Here is a 23,539-nt window from a genome sequence, read left to right as displayed (position 1 = left end):
AAAATATGTAAGTGCTTAAGATGCACCAGATTGTATCATTCTTAAGGTAAAATTGCATTTTTTGTGGAAGACATGCACTGGATAGCCCCACAAAATGCACTGCCAAATCTTAGCTTTCAATATTTAAACTAACCCCTGCTGTTTGTTATGTATGTGCAGTTTTTTTCTAAGGTAAGGAATGTTGAGTATTCTTACAGTTTAAGTTACAAAGCTTGTGCAGCTTTTCATTTCTGAGGCAAAATGTATCTTTCATCCAACATCTGAAACAGATTTTCTGGTCATTCATTTAATTGCTGATTGGGCAACTACAACAGCAACTACACTTTAAAATTTCTGTGAGATATCCTGAGGCTGTGAAAGGTAACATATAAAAACAAGTATTTCTTTTTCCCAACTTTTTGGTTTATTAGTAGGGCTGATCTTGAGTTGTCAGCTTTCTTCAGGCTATTTTTGAGATTGCTGGTTTTCTTTATCGGTATGTCGGTATTTTCTTTGTCGGTATTTTCTTTGCCGGTATGTCGGTATTTTCTTTGTCAGTATTTTCTTTGCCGGTATTTTCTTTGCCGGTATGTCGGTATTTTCTTTGTCAGTATTTTCTTTGCCGGTATTTTCTTTGCCGGTATGTCGGTATTTTCTTTGCCGGTATGTCGGTATTTTCTTTGTCAGTATTTTCTTTGCCGGTATTTTCTTTGCCGGTATGTCGGTATTTTCTTTGCGGGTATGTCGGTATTTTCTTTGCGGGTATGTCGGTATTTTCTCTGCCGGTATGTCGGTATTTTCTTTGTCGGTATGTTGGTATTTTCTTTATCGGTATGTCGGTATTTTCTTTGTCGGTATGTCGGTATTTTCTTTATCGGTATGTCGGTATTTTCTTTGCGGGTATGTCGGTATTTTCTTTATCGGTATGTCGGTATTTTCTTTGCGGGTATGTCGGTATTTTCTTTGTCGGTATGTCGGTATTTTCTTTGCGGGTATGTCGGTATTTTCTTTGTCGGTATGTCGGTATTTTCTTTGTCGGTATGTCGGTATGTTCTTTGCCGGTATGTCGGTATTTTCTTTGCCGGTATGTCGGTAATTTCTTTGCGGGTATGTCGGTATTTTCTTTGTCGGTATTTTGGTATTTTCTTTGCCGGTATGTCGGTATTTTCTTTGTCGGTATGTTGGTATTTTCTTTATCGGTATGTCAGTATTTTCTTTGCGGGTATGTCGGTATTTTCTTTGTCGGTATGTCGGTATTTTCTTTATCGGTATGTCGGTATTTTCTTTGCGGGTATGTCGGTATTTTCTTTATCGGTATGTCGGTATTTTCTTTGTCGGTATGTCGGTATTTTCTTTGCGGGTATGTCGGTATTTTCTTTGTCAGTATTTTCTTTGCCGGTATTTTCTTTGCCGGTATGTCGGTATTTTCTTTGCCGGTATGTCGGTATTTTCTTTGCGGGTATGTCGGTATTTTCTTTGTCAGTATTTTCTTTGCCGGTATTTTCTTTGTCGGTATGTCGGTATTTTCTTTGCGGGTATGTCGGTATTTTCTTTGCGGGTATGTCGGTATTTTCTTTGCGGGTATGTCGGTATTTTCTTTGTCGGTATGTTGGTATTTTCTTTGTCGGTATGTCGGTATTTTCTCTGTCGGTATGTCGGTATTTTCTTTGTCGGTATGTCGGTATTTTCTTTGTCGGTATGTCGGTATTTTCTTTATCGGTATGTCGGTATTTTCTTTATCGGTATGTCGGTATTTTCTTTGCTGGTATGTCGGTATTTTCTTTGCGGGTATGTCGGTATTTTCTTTGCTCGTATGTCGGTATTTTCTTTGCGGGTATGTCGGTATTTTCTTTGCGGGTATGTCGGTATTTTCTTTGTCGGTGTGTCAATATTTTCTTTGACGGTATGTCGGTATTTTCTTTGACGGTATGTCGGTATTTTCTTTGCTGGTATGTCGGTATTTTCTTTATCGGTATGTCGGTATTTTCTTTGACGGTATGTCGGTATTTTCTTTGCGGGTATGTCGGTATTTTCTTTGACGGTGTGTCAGTATTTTCTTTGCGGGTATGTCGGTATTTTCTTTGCGGGTATGTCGGTATTTTCTTTGCTGGTGTGTCAATATTTTCTTTGTCGGTATGTCGGTATTTTCTTTGCTGGTATGTCGGTATTTTCTTTATCGGTATGTCGGTATTTTCTTTGACGGTGTGTCAGTATTTTCTTTATCGGTATGTCGGTATTTTCTTTGACGGTGTGTCAGTATTTTCTTTGACGGTATGGATATACGCTCCTAGATGCTTGATACTTGACCAATTTGTGACCAGTACAGACAAGACCTTGAGAAGTCAGAGGCCGGATATTCTGTGCTGTGTAACTCACTGATTTCCCAAAGCCCCTCCACCACCTACAAGGCACAGCACAGGAATGTGTTGGAATATTCTCCATTTGCCTGGATGAATGCAACTGGAGCAACACTCAAGAAGCTCAACATCATCGAGGACAAAGCAGCTGGCTTGCTTGGCATCCCTCCACCATCAATACACAGTGGCAGCAGTGATTACCATCTACAAGATGCAGTACAGCAACTTGCCAAGGGTTGTTCAGCATCACCTTCCAAACCTCCAATATCTACCACCTAGAAGACCAGGGGCAGCAGGTACATGGTTACATGATCACCTCCATGTTCCCCTTCAAGTCACACACCATGCTGACTTGGAAATACATCACAGTTTGTCTGTGGTCAAAATCCTGGAGCTCTCTCTCAAACAGCATTATGGATGTACCTACACCACAAAAAGACTGCAGCTATTCAAGAAGAAGGCTCACCACCACCTTCTCAAGGGCAACAGATGCTGCTCTTGCTCACAAAGCAATTTTCTTGGATAATGAATACTGGAGATACTGTGGCTGGCAGGCACAAAGGAGAGCTGCAGGCACAATGAAGTGCTACAAGCAGAGGACCTGGAGGGTGAAGGCAAAGCAAATCGAAAGAGAAAGTGGACAGAGACAGCCAGAGGAACGCTGAAAATTCTTGTAAGGAGAAGAAGCAAATCCCTCGCAGGAAGAGGTTAGTTTTTCTGTTTGGCAGTAAAGGAGACAGGAACTCTTGGAGGTATTGTGTGAGCTGGCTAAAAAGATCTAAACTTGGAAAGCTGTGTGAGGAGCTCAGAGGTGCTAAAGGGCCGAGTGGTTCCCCAGATGTGACCAAACCATGAACTAGGGTGTTATTGACTGGTTGGTTGAATAGGACCTCTGAAAGGCTACAGCATCAGGGCTGTCATGACCCAAGGAGGAGAGGGTTTGTAGAAGTGTGCCTTGCTGATGATAATCATACCTGTGAAACTTGAAAGTGAAGGCTATTGTAGGATAGGACTCCTGACCTAATCTGTGTGAACAAAGAACAGGTATTTTGGAATGGTTTAGTTCCATAGTGTCACATGTCTGTGGGGAGTGATGTGAGTGCTTGTGGTTGTGTAGGAGGTATCTTTGTCGTATCAACTATTTAAGGTGAAATTCACCTTTTTACTTGAAATGACATTTTCCCGTTAATTCATGCGCAATTTGTGTTGGTTCTGATTCGTGTTAAAGTACAAACTACAAAAAGTGGAATCTTGTTGGTAATTTCTTTCTTTGGGGGCCATTCAGCCAATTTGGTTATTCTGCTTTACAGTTCCCCAAGGGGAACACACAATGCTCCCAACCATTCTGCAGGCTGAAAAGATGCTCACAATTCGAGGACGTTTAAGAGCTGCTTGCACAGGGCGCCCTGCCCTATGACTCTCAGGCAACTCCCAGTGAAGCACACCCCCCCATCCCGGCCTGGGAGCTCTGGCAAATGAAGTTAATGAACTGATCTCACCTTTCTATGTGAGGTCAGCCCTTTGGAACACAGACACAGTTAGCAACTGATGTGCAATTATCATGGTGCCATAGCATGAAGATTGTATAGAGTTTGAACTCAACATACACTCTCAGCCACATATGTTCATGATATAAATTGTTGTAAAATCACACTGTTTTGAGGCAATAGACATTATAACCATTATCTTATAATGATCTGTGCTCTAGCAGGGATTTAGTTTTTGTCATTTAAATATATTAAAAGATTATGCCTTATATTGTTCAAAACCATTCCATAAGGCACCATGCATTAAGTTATCTGATCTGCCGGAACATACAAAAGTGACAGGTAAGATAAGATCAGCTAAGTCAGCAAGGGTGCCCGATTCTCCACAGCATCAGGACTTCCTATCCGTCCCCCTCTAACCCCCACACCCCACAGCCCCTGTAATCTCCTGGAGAGACAAAGGACCAAATTAAAAACTTAAAGTCCAAGGAGGACTTTAATGTCCTCAATGTCCTCAAAATGGGTGACAGCTTATTGGCAGCCCAATAGTTTACACAAACACACCAAAGTCATGATCCATCTCCTTGACTCAGATATTGGATTTTACTGGGTTTGTCACTATTGATTTGGTTTTAAACATTAGAAGGTATGTCATCTTGGTTTAACCTTGGTCCCAATACAAGAATTACAGAGAAGCAAGCGGATTTTCCTGAAGCCCTACACCTCCAAATGGCGGAGTTACCATTTATTGGAGTAGGATCTGTGTCTGTAGGATGCTTGGGAGAATGGTAACTATACACTTGCATAGATTTCCGGTGAGCTGTACTGCCCACCATGTTGCACTTGTCTGCCTCAAGATGGTTCAAATCGGTGTTTGTTAGTTGTCTTCTGACCAAACAGTGGCTATTCCTCTTGGGGAGATGGTGGGTAGAATTTTGCCCTTGATGGGCGTGTGGGCCCCACCGGCTGGGCGGCGGGTGGGCAGCCAATCACCGCCGCCGAAACGGGCCCTGCCGCCATTTTAAGTGGGCGGGCCAATTAAGGCCCACCCAGCGTGACGCCCAATGGGAAGTGCTATGCGCTCCCTGTGCGGGGGTGGTGGGGGGATTGCCCAGCTGTCAGAGTGCGCCCTTTCACACATGCGCACAAAAGAGCCCACATCTCCCTGAGGCTAAGTGCTGCCTCAGGGAGATCGCTGAAAGGCTGGCAAATATAAAAAATAGAACAATAAAAAATTCATTAACATGTCTCCCTCATGTGAAAATGTCACACGAGATGGGATATGTTAATGAAATAAACAAAAACTTTATTAAACTTCTTTAAAACCGCTATCAAACCTCATCCCGCCACTGGATGAGGTTTGTAAAAAAATCACCTACCCGCCTGCCCGTTGGGCCCGTGCGCTGAGCCGAAGTTCACACGGGCCCCACAAAATCGTCAGCGATTGGCAAGTTAAGGGCCTTAATGAGGCCTTTAATTAATGGCGGGTGCGCGTCCCGCTGCTGAGTGTGCCCGCCAACCAAAATATCACGATGCCACGCGCTGACATCAGGACGATCGCACGATGTCAGCGCGCGACCTTTTAAACACTGATGTGTGGGCTCTGCCACCCACACATCAGCCAGAAAATTCTGCCCAGTAAGTGGGGCCTCCTTGGGGCCAAGTTTGATCCAGGATGGCATGCCTGACTTGCTGATGGTCAGAACCAAACCAATCCCCACAGTGCCAAATTCAGTGATCTAATGTCCCAGTCAAGGGGCGAGATCAAGAATTTGTGCGTTAGTGTAAGGTTATTAGGCTGCTGACCCTCTATCACCCATTTTACACTAAAGCAAAAAGCCAAGATCGAAAGGAAAGTAAAGCCATGCATTAAAATAAAATACATTTTATGACCTCAGGACACCTCAAAGTGCTTTACAGCCAAAATATTTCTGAAGTGTAGTTACTGTTATCATATAGGAAATGCAGAAGCCACTTTGCAAGGCCTCACAAACAGCATTGTGATAATGACGCTTGTGATAATGGATTTGTTTGGTGTGGGTGGGAAGTCTAGTCTTTGCGAGGGCTGTTACTCGGCCTTGTGGAATCCCTGATGTAAGGCTGGGATCAAACATGCTCAGTGCGTATTTGACATGCTATGGATTTTCAGCCCTGGTCATGGGTTGCAATACATGTTAGCCACTGGCTGGTCTCAGTGAAATAACTACAAATAATGGATATACAAAGTGGCCTTAACTTGAGACATACCATCAATGGTCAACTTTGACTTTAAGTTTGAATAACTGGCTTTCTCTAAGGAGATCTTCTTTACAGTGTGGAAGTTGTGTTCCCTTTCCTGCCAAGTTTGATGGTGAAGTTGCTGTTCACTTGACTTTTTCTTTCCACCCAGACCTGTTCGGTGGGTTTGGAGGTGTATTCCAGTGGAAAAGATTGGCGCCCATTGAGGCTTGACTCTCCAACCCTGTATAATATAAGACATCTTTCTTATTTTCAATCGCACTGTTCATAACCGTCCAAATCAGCATGTCTGGATGCCTTTAATTGTCTGGTACAAGATTGAAAGATTCATTGATAAAAACAAAAAACTACTGCGGATGCTGGAAATCCAAAACAAAAACAGAATTACCTGGAAAAACTCAGCAGGTCTGGCAGCATCAGCGGAGAAGAAAAGAGCTGACGTTTCAAGTCCTCATGACCCTTCAGCAGACCTGAGTAAAGTTAGGAGAGGGGTGAAATATAAGCTGGCTTAAGGTGGGGTGGGGGGGGTGGGTGGAGAGAAGTTGGGGGGGTGGTGGTTGTAGGGACAAGCAAGCAGTGATAGGAGCAGATAATCAAAAGATGCCACAGACAAAAGGACAAAGAGGTGTTGAAGGTGGTGATCTTATCTAAGAAAATGTGCTAATTAAGAATGGATGGCAGGACCAATGCGGTCTCCTCTACATTGGAGAGACCAAACGCAAACTGGGCGACCGCTTTTCACAACACCTGCGGTCTGTCTGCAAGAAAGACCCAAACCTCCCTGTCACTTGCCATTTTAACACTCCACCCTGCTCTCTTGCCCACATGTTTGTCCTTGGCTTGCTGCATTGTTCCAGTGAAGCCCAACGCAAACTGGAGGATCAGCACCTCATCTTCCGACTAGGCACTTTACAGCCTTCCGGGCTGAATACTGAATTCAACAACTTTAGATCTTAAACTCCCTCCCCCATCCCCACCCCCTTTCCGTTTCTTCCCCCTCCCTTTTGTTTTTTCCAATAATTTATATAGATTTTTCTTTTCCCACCTATTTCCATTATTTTAAAATCTATAACTGTAATGCCCTGTCAGTCTTTCCACCCCACCCCCACTAGAGCTGTACCTTGAGTGTCCTGCCATCCATTCTTAATTAGCACATTCTCTTAGATAATATCACCACCTTTAACACGTCTTTGTTCCTTTTGTCTGTGACATCTCTTGATTATCTGCTCCTATCACTGCTTGCTTGTCCCTACAACCAACCCCCCCCAACTTCTCTCCCCCCACCCCCCCACCTTAAACCAGTTTATATTTCACCCCTCTCCTAACTTTACTCAGTTCTGGTGAAGGATCATGAGGACTCGAAACGTCAACTCTTGAAAGATTCATTTCCTGTTTATGAAGGTACTAAAACTGTGGTTATCATGTTGAACTCTGATTGAGTTCTTCAGAAGTGGGTATATTGCATTTGCTGAACAAAACCGCTCAGTTTACATTGACAATTCCTCCAAGATAGGCGCTAAAAGTACAACAGCCCTCCCTTCCTCACATCTAAAGTTAGCCATTTATATTGAGCTCCTCAGTCAAACAGTCCAATCTGAGGCAGCTGTGAACTAGTTGAGAAAAAGGAAAAGAAGTGAACATCAGCAGAATGCAGTACACTTTAGATCAACCAGTTCACAGAGGAATGATCTGCGGTTATAACTATCGTAAATGACTTCACAAAAGGCATATACGTTCCCATTAGAGATGCAAACCTGAATCATTCAGAAAGTTAATACTGTTATCATTGAAATGATATGATAATCATTATAATGTCTTTACATACTATTAATAACAGATTATTCTTGAGGTTTATGCAGCACTAGCACTCCTCCATTGAATAATCTTGTGCCTTCAACTCCATCATTCTATGTTTAATTAATAACTAAAACAATGATCAGGGCTCTTTAGATGTGCATTATGATTAGCTACATAGAATGCTGGTTTACACAAGATGTTATCAGCAAATGTGATAAGGTTATGCCAACATTACTGCTAGGGAACTTTTAGCTTTTGTGTGAAGGATAGAAAGTACATGAGAGTATATAGGTGAAGCTAGAGACATTCTGGGGACATTTATGCAAAGGTACACCATAGATAAACCCAGACAACAATGAGAAAACTGTGAGATGAAGAAAAAGGGCAAGAAGTGTTGAAGACAAGCAGAAAGATGGGGCATAGAACACAAAGAAGTATAATGTGGGAGACATGCAGTGAGATATACAGGAAGAGACAGAGACCCACAATTTATTTTTGTCTGTCAACAATACTGCAGGAGAATATGTTACATTCCATTAATTATTAACAGTATTAACTTGATACAACATGGTTTATCTGGTAAAATATGCCATGTCAGATGAAGCTATGTAGAAAATTTATAAAATACAATTGCTTTAAGCTACATAAACATTCAGGCCTCCTGGTCTCTCTAGATTCAGCCATGAGATTGTGATGGGCTGCTCTCATGCCTCTGGTCAGTAATTTAAATGTCCAGTTATACTCCCTGGCATTTCTTTTGGTGGAGAGTCAAAAAGTGAATAGAGTGCTTTTGCTCAGACTATGAATACTGTGGTAGCCTCACAGTTAAGTGGGCTGTGAAAAGAGCAGCAGGAGAGATTAGAGAAAATGTATAAGGGAGGAACAAAAATAAAAATATATAGTCATGTCACATGTATGTTCATACATAAAAAATAAACGCAGCATAACACTCTTAACAAGTTTTGTATTTTTTGGCACAAATCAAGCACTGGAGTATATGGCTCAAGACTGAAAATTTCACACCCCAGACTTGTCTAATATTTGACAGCTGTGATGACAGCCCAATGTTAGACCTAGGTTATATTTTTATCCCTTTATCTGATCGCTATTTCTTGAAGCGAGTCCATTATAACTGTTTGAAAGATAGAGGATTTTGGTGTTAATTAAGCTGAAAGACATCAGTTCTGGGGAATTTAACTCCACTTCCTCCACCCATCTTGTATGCACACATGCTTATAGCGGAAGTAACTGATGAGCAATCAGGAGAAGGGTTCTTTTGTTATTTTCCCTCACCAATAATTAAATCCACAATCTTTTTAATCTGTGTGACTCAGTATTACTGCATTGAAAAAGGGAGATATCAGGGACTTTTGACAAAGTGTTTAAAGTCTGAGATATAGTGCCAGCCCTGCACAGTTCCTGTCCTGTATCCAAAAAATAGAGGGATTTGAAATCCAACAATCCCAGTGAACACAGTGGATTTATTTCACATTGAGCTCAGCAATATGGACTCTTAATGTCCTTGGGATAAATTGAAATTGTCTGTTTCAAGTCTTATCATTTGCTCTTTTGAGCTCCCAGAAACACAGTGGGGGTGAATTTCCACCATGCTTGTCCCATCAGTTAGATGCCAGGTGTGACTTGGTAGTTGTACTTTTGCCTGTCAGAGATCAAGTGTTCAAGTCCCGCTGCAGGCACTGAAACACATTGGCATTTCAGTGCAGTACTGAGGGTGTACTGCACCTTCAGACATGGTGTCATTTGGATCAGATTAAATTGAGGCCTCATCTGTTCTCTTCAGGGGAATGTTAAAGAGCTCATGACACTATCTGAAGAAGGTTTTTCCTGGTTTCTTGGCTAATTTTCACCCTTCAACCATTATCCCCAAAAACAGATTATCTGATTATTATCACATTGCTGTTTGTTGGAGCTCATTGTATGCAAATTAGCTGCCTTATTTTCCACATTACAACAGTGACTATACTTCAAAAGTGCTGATCATTGACGGTAATGTTCTTTGAAATGTCCTGAGATCATGAAAGGTGCTATATAATTGCAGAGTCTTTCTTTGGCTACCATTTACACTGTTTAGGGGAAATTTATGCAGCACTCTTCCGAAGTTATGTTGTCCCCAACCCCAATGAAGAATTCCCATGGAAATTCGCCACCTAGTATTTAAGGGTTCATGGAAGTAAATAGAGCTGCACATATTGCCACCGAAGTTTTCCTGACTTTCTGCTCATGCACCAAAGTAACTTTACTGGAAGCCATGGGCGGAATTTTACTGGACAATGGGTGGCAGACTAGGAGGTGGCGGAGCTGGCAAAATGCTGGGGAACCACATCGGAATGGCTCCCCAGCCAGGATGTTTTCTAGCGTTGGGAACAGCAGAGGCTCTGCTGCCCATTGACCAGAGGCTGGTGCCAATTTAGACAATTCAAGGCCGAATTAAGGGCCAGTTTCTTGGGCTGCAGGCATTTTGCTGGTGGTGGAGCTTCCCCCATCATGTATGATGGGTGGGGGAGCTAAAGGAACCAGCAGCCCCATTGTCCAGGGAGGGGCTACCAGCAGCAAAGGTCACCCACTCCCCGGCTGCCCCTAGAGGGGTTCTCTGCAGATGGCTGGGGCCTACCCACCTGGTCCCAGCAAAAATAAGACTCTTAGCCATCCCTGTGAGGGTGCCTTAAAATGGAAGGGCCCTTGCGTTTGCCATGTTCCCTCACCAGCAGCCGCCTCTTGTGGCACAGCTGAGGCTGCAGAACTGCCTGCCCTCTGGTTGGGCCAGCAGTGTTGAAGACCCACTTGCCTCCTTTATTTATCCATTGCTGACTTCCTCCTGGCAATATCATGGGAGACAGTGTCACCTCCCTCCCAAACATGCTGACCACCGAAAAACTCTGAACATACCCCCACTTCTGGAAAGATTGTGCCCCGTGCTTATGCACATAAACAGGGCTGCTCCACAGCACATTTGGCAACGTTACAGCGGCAAACAGTCTGAGGACATTCATGTCCATTCTTTATTCAGATAAGTTGCCAATGCCACTTGGAAAAATAGGTCCAGATAAACGTAGAACAAATTTGATTGAAAACGTGAGTTAAATATTTTACAAAGAAGGTGTAAGGATGGTCAGATCTAGACCTCTGTCTGGAGAGATACAAATATGACATTTTGCATGGCTTCTCAGTTCAAAAGAAAGATCACAGCTAAAATGTTAACCAAGGTATTCTTTCCAGATAGGGTCCTGAGAGATGAAGCTGACCTGCTGTGTATTTCCAGCATTTTCTACATGTTCTTTGAAGATTTTGAACATTCACTGTGTTTCTTCCTATCTCAAGCTGTCTGCTGACGTGTGTCAGGCCATTGGTTAATAATCGGCACCAGCCAAAGAATTTCTCACATGTTAAAGGCAGACTTTTCCCTGATAAACTTGCAGCAACAATGTCACAACGGTTAATACTTTTGCTTGAACACAGTGTTCAGGGCAATTCACACTCCCAACTCTTGTCAGAATAAAAGAAAGATTTAGAATCATAGACATTTACAGCCTGGAAGAAAGCCATTTGGCCCATTGTGCCCACACTGGCTGTCAAGTAGTCATCCAGCCTCATTCCATGTTCTATTCTTTGGTCCATAGTCTTGTAGGTTACAGCGCCTCAAGTGCATATCCAAGTGCTTCTTAAATGTTATGAGAGTTTCTGCCTCTACTGCCCTTTCAGGCTGAGAATTCCACATCTCCAGCATGGTCTGGATTAAAACATTTCCCTTTGAATCCCCTCTGAACCTTCTACCTTTCACCCAAAATCAATGAGCCTCTAGTAATGGACCCTAACCAAGTTGAAAAAGACCTTCCTGTCCACTCTATCCACACCCCCTCATGATTTTATACACTTCAGTTATGTCTCTGCTTAGCCTGGTTTGTTCCTAAGCAAACAATCCCAGCCTGTCCAATCTCTCCACTTAACAAAAATTCTCTGGTCCAGGCAACATCCTTGTAAATCTCCTCTGCGTCCTCACTAGTGCAGTAGATCTGTCAATAATAAAAGGTACACTTTAAAGAATTCTATCCGGACTTAAAAACTGACCTGCCATTTAACATCGTAGACCTCTTGACTGAAACCCTTTTCGAGGCCAGGAACAAAATAGAGACCTATAACATTCTGTGCAAAATGGATAAAGTCTGTTGGGGTCTATTTGTCTTTGAATCATACCTATCTGGAAAGACCAAAGAGGCTGGGATTCTTTTTCGTAGAAAAGAGAAATCTGAGGAGTGACCTGAAAAAGGCCTTTAAGATCATGGATAGAGTTGATCAGGTAAACATAAAGAAAATGTTTCCACTTATATTTATATAATGCCTTTCATGACTTCAGCATGTCCCAAAGTGCTTTAAAGCCAATGAAGTGTTTTGGAAGTGTAGCTACGGTTGTAATGTAGAACACCTGGCAGCTAATTTGCACAAAGCAAGCTCCAACAAAAAGCAATGTGTTTTAGCGATGTTAGTTGACGGGTAAATATTGGCTGGGACAACAGGGAGAACCCCACCAGTGTCCTTTTCAAATAGTGCCGGGGAAACATTTACATCCACCTGAAAGGGACCTTCGTTTAACATCCACATTTCAAAGACAGCCTGAGTTTCCATACGATTGTGCTCTTTCATATTGCTGCAATTTGGTTGAAATCTGTGTAACCTTTGTGCTAGTTTTAAAGATATCATGTTAGAGCAGGTCCCGCCTACAAAGCTAACCACACCCCTCGGGTGAATTACTCACCGCTGGAACATTCCACTCATCGCTCTTGTTTCTGGGCCTTCAGACAGGCTTTAAAAATTAAGCTGGTTCTTTGGAACACGAGGACACTATAAGGTTTTGAAATCTTTTTAATGTGATTTTTGTTTCAATTTACTACAAAATAGTCCATGTACCCTTATATAGCTAGAAAATAGATTTTTTTAAAAAGAGATTTTCTGTCATTTATTACTCAGGTGGTGGATTGACGCTGTGAATAATAATGCTTATTTTTTATATTATAAACCTATTTTCAGCTGCATTAATCAAGCTTCACCAAGTTACCACTTATGAAGGAAAAATGTTAAAGCAAACTTTTTCATAAAAATTACATTTTAAAACATTGCCCAAATATGCTGGTTATATGGGCAGATTTCACATTCGGCAACATGCAAATAAGTTTGAGCAGGAACTTGGGGAAAGAAAGAGACTTTTCAAACCATACAATATTGTGTGCACTTTCCGCTGGAATCAGCAATAGCGCCCAAAGCAGGAGTTACCACAAGGCATTGCAATGCCCAAAGCATGTGCAGTGTATGGATAGACACACAAAAGATACATTGAGCACAATGTCCTGTGCAAAGCTTGGCCAACAATAATCCTGATGGATAATCAGAAAAGCTGATAACTGGAGTGCAGATAATAAAAATACCTCTGCATATTACACATCAAAACAGATAATGGGTTTGATTTTCAAACCAGAATGTTAAGCATCAATTTTTACTTGAGGTGTGAGATTGGGACTGGCGAAGCAGGCATCAAGCTCACCCCACCCCCAGCTTGCCAAAGTGAAGCCTGGGCCATTTTAACTCCTTTGACACTCATTCAAATACAACAGCGCCAACTCCCACCTGGATCGGACATCATTAATGCTGTGCCAGTGGGTAGGAGTCTGGCAGCCAGAGCAGGACTTCAGTCTGTGAGAACTGTACCTGGTAGTCAGCTCAATGGGGAGGGTGGATAGACAATCAGAGTTGGGGGTATGGGGAGTCTGGAGTTGAAGCTTTTCTTGTGGAACCCGGAGGAGTCTTCCTGGGCACTCAGTCTACAATGAAATCATTAAAAAAAATTATCAAAAGATCTTTACAGCCCTCCTCTGGGCCTGCAGCTTCTTCACAGCTGGTACATCGATAAGGCCTGCAGTAGGGGCTGAACACAGCTGTTTGCTGTTAAAATGACACAGTGATCTGAATTGTATCTTCAGACCCTGGATTTTGATTGTCAATGAGGCCTTTATTGCCTGCCTGGGTGAGGACCTTGATGCCTGCCCAAACTGTGCCTCTTAAAATGGGGAGAGGCAGAAAGACATCATGAATGAAGTGAGTAGCTTTAACCCCATGGTTACTCTTCTCTCATCGGGCACAGGAGGCTAAAATTGGGACTAACATTTTGATAATGGTTCTAAAACCTCTGGAGTTTCAGACCTGGGGTTTATAATGCACTTGAATCTGTCAGCTAGATTGCTGCTTTCTAATCAATCTCAGGCATTCACTTGTCATTAAGCATTGGGGGGTGTTTTGAATCCTAGAATTGAGTTTGTTTGACTTGTAAGCTTTAACTTATTATTGGCATGATGCAGAACACAAGGCTGTAACACATTTCACCTAGTCAACCAACAGGCTTAATCACAAGGCACTGCAATTAAATTATCTATATTCTACAGATTAATCAACATCATGTCAAATGAACAGCTCTTAGGCTTCTGGGGCTGGAGGTGTGAAGGAAGCGGAATCCACTTTAGAAATCGCTCTGTGGGGAGGAATGTGCATCCATCATATTATAAATAACTTAATATAGGGCGGTGTCAGTACATAATGACAGGACTCTTCTGAACTGGCTGCTATGTCTGTCGTCCTCTGCTTTAAATAGATTTGGAGGGAAATGTTACATTTTTTTTGCCATTTCAGCTTTAAATTAGAACAACTGACTTGCTTCCTGGTTCACTGTGAGCTCCAACACTATGGCCTGAGTCACTTCATTCCTCCGTTATTGATTTCTTCAAAATCAGCCAATTATACTCGCTGCTGGCTCAGTGTTTGGCTGCAGAGTGTGGTCGTGAGTCGTACAGCACAGGAAGATCCCAAATTTAATCTTCAGCTTGCTGAATTGGACAGATCAGAGCCAGGGAGGCAATACGTCTTTTACAATCGGCCTCTGGGTTAAAGGGGAGACAGAGATATGGGGCTGGATTTTCAATTGTTGTTAGGGACAGGAACAGGTATAGGCATAACTTGAAAATCACGTTCTCAGATGGCAGCATTGGATTCGCCGGGACACAGTGCAATTTTCAATGGGAGGGTGGGAGGAGGGGGGGGCGGGGGGTGTGGTGGGGGTGGGTGTGTCTGGAACCCACTACGCCTCCAGTTAATGGCTGTTAAGGTACTGGTGGAGCCAATGAAAAGACCTAATTGGAGCAGTTTGGGGGTTTTCAATTATCAGGCACAGGGAACATGCAGGCTTGGATCTTCACTGAGCCGGGTTGGCTCGGGGCGGGTGCCGATTCCAGAATTCCCGACCCCATTCCTGGACTGTCTGATTTGAGGGAGTGCCTTCAAAGGATGAGGGCTGGCTCCTGTCAAAAGCCCACGCCCGGCACTGCCGACTTCGCCGGCTCCATTGCGGAGATAGGCATGTCCCACTCCTCCACAGTTTTCATGGAGCCGGGCCAGGTTTTTAAAGAGTGGCCTCTTGACCACTCCAGAGTTCTGTTGAAGAGAGAGAGAGTTCTGTTGAAGAGAGAGAGAGTTCTGTTGAAGAGGGAGAGAGTTCTGTTGAAGAGGGAGAGAGTTCTGTTGAAGAGGGAGAGAGTTCTGTTGAAGAGGGAGAGAGTTCTGTTGAAGAGAGAGAGAGTTCTGTTGAAGAGGGAGAGAGTTCTGTTGAAGAGAGAGAGAGTTCTGTTGAAGAGGGAGAGAGTTCTGTTGAAGAGAGAGAGAGTTCTGTTGAAGAGGGAGAGAGTTCTGTTGAAGAGAGAGAGAGTTCTGTTGAAGAGAGAGAGAGTTCTGTTGAAGAGAGAGAGAGTTCTGTTGAAGAGCGAGAGAGTTCTGTTGAAGAGTGAGAGAGTTCTGTTGAAGAGGGAGAGAGTTCTGTTGAAGAGGGAGAGAGTTCTGTTGAAGAGGGAGAGAGTTCTGTTGAAGAGAGAGAGAGTTCTGTTGAAGAGAGAGAGAGTTCTGTTGAAGAGAGAGAGAGTTCTGTTGAAGAGTCAAACGTTAACTGTATTCCTCTCCGCAGATGCTGTCAGACCTGCTGAGTTTTTCCAGGTATTTTTATTTTTGTTTTTGTTTTGGATTTCCAGCATCCGCAGTTTTTGGCTTTTATTTTAAAGAGCGGTGGTGCATGGCCCCTCAGAGGAGTTGTGAACTCGAGTTTGCAGGAGGGGACCTTTTAGGAGGTGAGTTCAAAAGGTTCTCCTCAAGCAGCCCACGCCAAGTTCTTCCCTTCCACCAAACCCCCATGGCCCCTCCTACCTCCAACACCAAATTATGCTCCGCCACCCACCCCCGCCCCACCCCACCCCCGCCATGGCCCCTCATACCTCCTATGTCAAGCTTTGGCAATTCCATGCCCATTGAGGCAATATACACAATGTAGGAACAATGAACCCTATAGGAACAGTAGGATGTGTAAAAAAAAGCTTTAGAAAAAGTTATTCATTCTTAACTTTCTACAATGTTAAAAAATATCATTTCACTTAGAAGGCAATTAAAGTATCAATTATCCAGACCCTTTAAATTATTAATAACAAAAACCACAAGCCCTTGAAACCACTTAACCTTGTGTAAAGAAACATTGTGAAATTGACAGCAGAGATCAGACAGCCTAAGCTGTCAATCAAATAACCTTTGCCCTGGGGTGTGGCTGTTTCAACTAGAGTAATGGTTGTCTGGGCTTTCACAGGGTTATTCATTGTACCCTCATTGCCATCAGGACACTGATGGGCCAGCCTGCCAGATGCCTCAACAGAAAAATAGTCCACTTATTGAATGTGCAGCTGACCTGTGACCACACGAGCACCTTGCAGCTCTGTGCTCAGTTCCCAGAGGGCTGTCACGATTCCTTCATCCTGTGAGAGTTCCAGGTACCACACCACTTTAGATCAACACCCACACTCCCTGAGTGGCTGCAGCTGCGTGGATAAGGGTTATTCTCTGAGGAGGTAGCTTCTGATGCCCGTCCAGTATTGAGGCACAGGAGTGGAGATGCACTAAAACCAGGACTATCTACTTACAGGAGCCTGCATTGAGCAAACCATCAGCCTTTTGAAGATGCATTTCCATTGCCTTGATTGGTCAGGAGGTGCTCTCCAGTATAAGCCAGCAAGGATTTCCCATAGTGTGATTGTCTGCTGCCCTCTCCATAACATGTCTATTCAAAGAAACTTGGAACTGGATAAGTAGGAGGGAATGATACATCACTCATCCTGGGAGGAGGATGGGAGGAGGAAGGAAGATGAAGGGGTCACTGTAGAAGAGGCCAGCACCTCCAATCCCTTAGTCATGATAAAACACAAGCGCTGCATGGATTCCTCCACTGACTGTCCTCGGCTCTGCAATGTCTCAAGGGTCTCCAACAATCAGGAACTCACCCACCTCTGATGCTCTAGAAAGACCCTCCATGTCTGTGACACCTGCGGCCCAGCATCTTCACCCTGGAAGGTGACTGTTTCTGTCCACTATTTTGGAAGGGGACAGGTCACTGCTGACTCTGCCTCGCCCTCCTCCCCCTGCTCATTGGTGATGCGATGCCTCATTGGTGATGCGATGCTAACCCAGTGCTCCCTGCTCTAATCCAGATTGCAGCCCCACCGAGGTGAGTGTGTCTGTGCTGGTGGTGGTGTGCAGGTAGGTTGTCACAGTGCTGGCTCTGTGCAGTCTCCCACTTCCCCTCTGCTCTGCTGAGGAGGCTGGCAATTACACATTGGCTCCATCTGCACGATCCAGGCTGCAGGCCCTGGAGGGGAGGCCATAAGAAGAAGGTGTTGATGAGAATTCAGGCAACTCAACAGGAGCATCAGCACAACCAAGTCTATAGATGACAGCGGTTGACAATTCAACGTATGCATTGGGTAGGAGTCTCCTCCATACCCTTCATTTAAGGACAGAGATATCAAATGATCCTGCTCTTCTCAACTTCCAGCCTTGCCATCGCTGATGGCATGCTGCAATGGCACCTGTGCAATGTCCAGCACCACCACCTTCATGACCGTGAGTTGATGCGGGTCCGACACTCTGACTCCTCCTTGCACCATCCCCTAGATATTGCACACGAGCTTCTCCTGCAGGATGAGGGGAGAATCACAGAATCTCACAGTGCAGAAGAGGCCCTTCGGCCCATCAAGTCTGCACCGACACGTGAGAAACACCTGACCTACCTACCGAATCCCATTTACCAGCACTTGGCCCATAGCCTTGAATGTTATGACATGCCAAGTGCTCATCCAGGTATTTTTTAAAGGATGTGAGGCAACCCGCCTCCACCACCCTCCCAGGCAGTGCATTCCAGACCGTCACCACCCTCTGGGTAAAAAAAGTTTTTCCTCACATCCCCCCTAAACCTCCTGCCCCTCACCTTGAACTTATGTCCCCTCGTGACAGACCCTTCAACTAAGGGGAACAGCTGCTCCCTACCCACCCTGTCCATGCCCCTCATAATCTTATACACCTCGATCAGGTCGCCCTTCAGTATTTCCTGCTCCAACGAAAACAACCCAAGTCTATCCAACCTCTCTTCATAACTTAAATGTTTCATCCCAGGCAACATCCTGGTGAATCTCCTCTGCACCCCCTCCAATGCAATCACATCCTTCCTATAATGTGGTGACCAGAACTGCACACAGTACTCCAGCTGTGGCCTCACCAAGGTTCTATACAACTCCAACATGACCTCCCTACTTTTGTAATGATACATGAATAACCTGCTCTCCCTCAACTCTCACACCATGACATTGACATGAACTGTTGTGCTCCTCAGTGATACCCCCTTCTCATTTTCCCCCCCAATGCATGGGTTCCTGGCAAGTCAGTGATGTGACTGGGTACTCACTCTGACAGTGTTCGGAAGCACTATGGGCTCATGGTCTGCTAAGCTCATGGACGTGCTGCTGTGTACAAAGTTAGAAGCCTGTCACCTAGGTGCAGCTTGCCGCTCACCTTCCCAGATCTTATAAAGCCGTTGAAGTGCTTGGTTCCCCTGGTCGTGCTGCAACTGTTCACCTCCTCTGCTACCTCCAGCCATCTTCCTTCAGTCTGCTGTGTGGCCAAGGCCGGGAAGAAAATTTACGGCCTCTCAGCCATCACCCTGGTGGGTACCTCCAGGGAGGGATCTGAAAACCTGGGGCTGCCTGTGCCCATCAGCCTCTGGCAGTGCTGCACGATCCCACCCTTCTCCCTGGGCAGCTGTCTGCAAAGTGGGAGCAGCAGGGCCAGACGTGGCTGCCACTTGCCTTTTCGAAGGGCCCTCGGTTATTGTGTCCGAGCTCCCGATTGCTGCCGATTGGGCACTAAACCCATCCATGGGCTAATTAGCCCATTTCCATTTGAAAATTGTGATGCTGGTGCGACGCTGGATCCGGAGTTGGAGCTGAACTGGTGACCAGGTTTCCGACCCAAAATTGAAAATCCCGGCTATGGCCTCTCCTCCTAATCGCTGTCCAAGGACAACCTCACTCACTCCACCATGTCTGCCCCATTGTAGAACCCGGCTGACTTTCATTCTGTTGATTCCAATGGGATGTAAATTGAGTGGCTGTCAGCTGTGACTCACTTGGCCGCACTCTCATCTCCTCAAACAGGGAGGTGGTAGGTACAAGTTCTCATTCCAGAAGCATACGAATCTAAGCTGCCATTCCAATGCAGTACTGAGGGAGTAACACACTGTTGGAAGTGCTGTGCTTCAGGTGAGATGTTAACCTGTGATCTTGTCTATTCTCTCAGGTGGATAGGAAAGAAACCATGGTTTTATTTCAAAGAAGGGCAGTGGGTGTAAAAGATCCCATGACAGTATTTGAAGATGAGTAGAAGCGGGGCTCTCCCTTGTGTCCTGGCCAATATTTATCCCTCAGCCAACATCAGAAAACAGATGGTCTAGTCATTTTTACCATATTGCCATTTGTGGGAACTTACTGTGTGCAAATTGGCTGCCAAGTAACCTGCATTACAACAGTGATTAATTTTCAAAAGTACTTCAATGGCTGAAAAGTACATCAGGGCATCCTGGAATTGTGAAAGGCGCTATATAAATGCAAGTCTCTTTTTTTAACAGGCAGGGTGATCTGCACCAAATTTTCCCCCAAGATGGAGGCCAAAGTCTATCAGTTGGTGTCTTACATGAAAAACAGATGCTTAGCTGAGGTCTGAACAGAAGATGCCCAGAGCCTTCAGGATGAAGTGGGGTAGGGGTGGGAATGGTTGAAGGTGCGAGAAGGGGTGGAATTTGTGGGGGTGACCAGGTCAATCAGCAATTTGCCATTTCTACAACTTACTGAATGTTTCAACTTGCCCCAACAGGAGTGGGAGAGCGTGCAACATTTGTACAGCAATGTAAAATAATTCCACAAGGCTATGGGTGCTCCAACATGTGTGCAGCGAGACTGAGGATGGCCCTATCACAAGCTGCTATTGAAAATAAAAGCCTTGAATGCAGGTTTTTCTTGCAATATGTATTCACTAACCATGTTGAACAATGAGTGTATTATTGAGCAAAACCAAAGCAAGAAAAGAACAGATGAGTCACAGGAAAAGGTTAATTCTGAAATACATCCTAATTCGTTGGAGAATCTTTCTGACTTCAGCTCTGATGATTTATAATAGTATCATCAAATTATTTACAGCCTCAATCATCTCTGTTAGATGTGTTCATTTCTCTTGTCCCTTGGACTGCACAATTCATCCATTTTAGAAGCTAATGCATTTAGGGCAAGAAAAACATGATTGGAAAACCACGTTCACAAATTCCTGAGTTCTGTGAATCATTTCACATCTCCACCAAAGAAACCTTGCGAGCCCCTACATTTTCCAGGAGTTTCAGAAAGCAATGTAGCATGAGACACGTTAAACTGTGGTTTGCTGGGCTATCAGAACCAAAGTGAAAGGTTATACTCGCACACACAACTTGGAAGAAATGTTTCACTGGGTGAGCGTTGTCTAGTACATTTCTTTAAAATAATGACAGAATGGAGCAGCTGGCCACTCCACTGAGTGCATGCAAGTTTTACAAATACTGGATTAATTCTCCACAGCGTGACATGCCAGGAAATGCAATTTCTCTGAACTCTCTGATCATTCATACTTGGAGCCGGTCCAGTCTTCACAATGAGCACCATTGGAGCAGGCTAAACATTAAGAGCAGAAATTATAAATCTAGGTCATCGAGAGGGGTGAAGTGAAGCTTGTCATAAACAGGAAGCCCTGCTCAGAGCTGGTAGTTAGGAAACTTTGCATAAGATTAAGTGAAAAGGATTTTATTCTAGCCACACTGATCGATCTAACCTAATTAGAAAATATTGTTGCCTTTTATAATCAACATTGACAGAGAAGATTTACATGCCAGCAACTAAATGGTATCGTGTGCTTATAGAATAATTATTTTCATATTAAATTACAGCCTTTAGTTGCAGTGAAAGAAAAGGAGAACTGTGAGTACAAGGAGCATCATTATTGTATTTGATGATCTGCATCACTTAGACCAACAAGCTCACTTTTGTTATCCAATCACAGAGGTGAGATTCAAAAAAATACAAATGTTGATTTGGACAATTGCAGTATTAGCTCTGGAGGAAGTGCAGACTATCTGCGAGTCACAGACATTGTACCCTCCCCTCCCCAATTGCAAAATATGCCGATCTCATGCAGGAATAAGACTAACATGTGATCCTTCCTTTTCACAAAAAGAACTGAAATATCACTATTTCCTCCCCTCCCCCATTATTAAAACAGTCTAGGCCTTGAGCAGAAGGTACGACTGAGATTATATCCAGATACTTTGTCAAATTGCCATGTTCTTACAGCTTTCCCAGAAGAAAAAAAAAACAGTACCCTTATTTCCCAGTTTTTACTGGTGTTCCATTTTAAGGTATACAAGACCAGTTCGGACCAGTACTCTTATTTCCCAGTTTTTACTGTTTCTTTGCTCTGGGTTGTTAGATTAACCTGCACAAGACCATGTTGTTTCATAAAACAAACACTTATTATAAACATTAGTTCTTTTATCTACCTGTAACACATTTCAGGTCAAACAAATTTAAAAAAAGAATCACAGTATTAAAATGAAAGACTCGAACAAACTCACTTGTTTTTCTTTCAATTTTCCTGTTACTGAGTCACTAACGCAGTACAGGTATTTTACCTAGTCCACTCTCCTCTCTGACCTCTGGTTAAAATTTCCAAATTCAGACCAAGGTAGATAGATCTAGGAATTCATGAGTAAGAGGAGGAAGAAGGAAAAAAACATAACAGGTTAAGTATGGAATCAGAAGAAGCTCTTCATCCCAAAGTCAGCTGCTTCCAACATACTGGGTGGAATTGTTCCCTCCTGCCAATGATGGGATTCATGGTGGGTTGGGGTGGAAGATATGGAACGATAAAAAACATCAGATTCCCGATGTTGGGAAATGATGGCGGGAACTTGCAGTCCCGGCTTTCGTGGTGGGCTAATGGCAGGTCCTCTTTCACGCTGAAGCTTGCTGGGAACTCAATTTGCACCTCATGCATGCTCATTGAAACCCGAACAGGCTGGGGTCTTCTATCCATGTCAAACTGTGCTCCCCGCCAGCAGGAATTTATGCCGGTCAGTTCCATGACCGGGTAAACCTGGCATGCACCTGGTGAGAGAGAAGTTTAAAACCTTTCACTGGCGAGATGCTGCTACTTGGACCACTGGAGGACATGACGACCACAGGAATGTTCTGCGGAAGAGGGGAGGGTACTGGATGACACAGTCGGGGGTGCTGGAAGACACAAAATACTGGATGGAGGACATGAAGGCTTAGGTAGCTCGAATGAGGGGAGGCAGGAAATGGGGAAAGGAGAAATGCATGAACTGCGGGGAGAGAGGAGTGAGCAGGGAAAGGGGGGTGGAGGTGGAGGTGGAGGGATCCGGTGTGCCTATAGTGGAATCCTGGGGGGAGGACTTAACATACTGATGGTATGACGGGACAGTGACTGTGAGAGGGGGAAAGTGGGCTGCGGTAGGATGGGAGGGTAAGGATTCCGGTATGGCAGGAGTAGTTTTCGTAGGGAGAGTCATTAAGGGGGATAAAGATGGTGCAACAGATTGCAGGAGTGGGCAGGATCAGAATGGGCATAGGGTGGTGACCAGTGTGGGCTCAGTGGGGAGGGAAGGCATGTCAATGTTCCCTATGATGGGGTCCAGCGTGATGGAGGGAGGTTCAAGGGTCACCAAGGGCAGGGCGAAGGTCACAGTGGCGTGTTGATGGTGATGCGGGGGTGCTGGTGGGTGACAGGAGGAGAGTAAAAGGTGGTAGAAAAAGTTTGGAAAGTGACGCACACCATCTTGAGTCAGAGGCAGATCAGAAAGGCAACACCCTCGATATCCAGTGCAAAACGTGGAGATGGGAAGAGGGTCTTCTCGGGTGAGTGGAGTTGGTCAGCCCAACTGGGCAACCAAAGGGAAAGCTTAATAATCATGTGGAGATTGTTTGAGAGATTTGCTCTTTTGGAATCCTCACTGGTAAAGGCCACACGGCAGTAGGTCTTGCCCAGAGTTTTCTCATAACCACGAGATCCCAGCAAGGTGTAGAGCTGCTGTTCACTCTGAGCCATTTATCATCAGCTCCAGTCTTGAGTAATGAAAAATGGGAGGGAGGGACGTGGATGACCAAAATGGGAATGGTGAGAAAGGGAGAACTGAGGCTCACAACTGCAAACCTCCATCCTCCCGGG

General features: G+C 44.3%; 1 long non-coding RNA gene across 1 annotated transcript in view; it reads left to right on the top strand.

The window, feature by feature from the left end:
* The first annotated feature begins 242 nt into the window (after positions 1-242).
* The window catches only part of LOC144691917 (uncharacterized), a 42,459-nt gene continuing 19,162 nt past the window's right edge, over positions 243-23,539 (top strand). Inside the window, exon 1 of the long non-coding RNA XR_013579230.1 lies at positions 243-360. This is a non-coding gene — a long non-coding RNA (uncharacterized LOC144691917). The remainder of the gene's footprint in view (positions 361-23,539) is intronic.

Source organism: Cetorhinus maximus, chromosome 16 (assembly GCF_964194155.1).
Source record: "Cetorhinus maximus chromosome 16, sCetMax3.hap1.1, whole genome shotgun sequence".
Lineage (NCBI taxonomy): Eukaryota > Metazoa > Chordata > Chondrichthyes > Lamniformes > Cetorhinidae > Cetorhinus > Cetorhinus maximus.
This window is presented reverse-complemented; position numbering and strand designations above follow the sequence as displayed.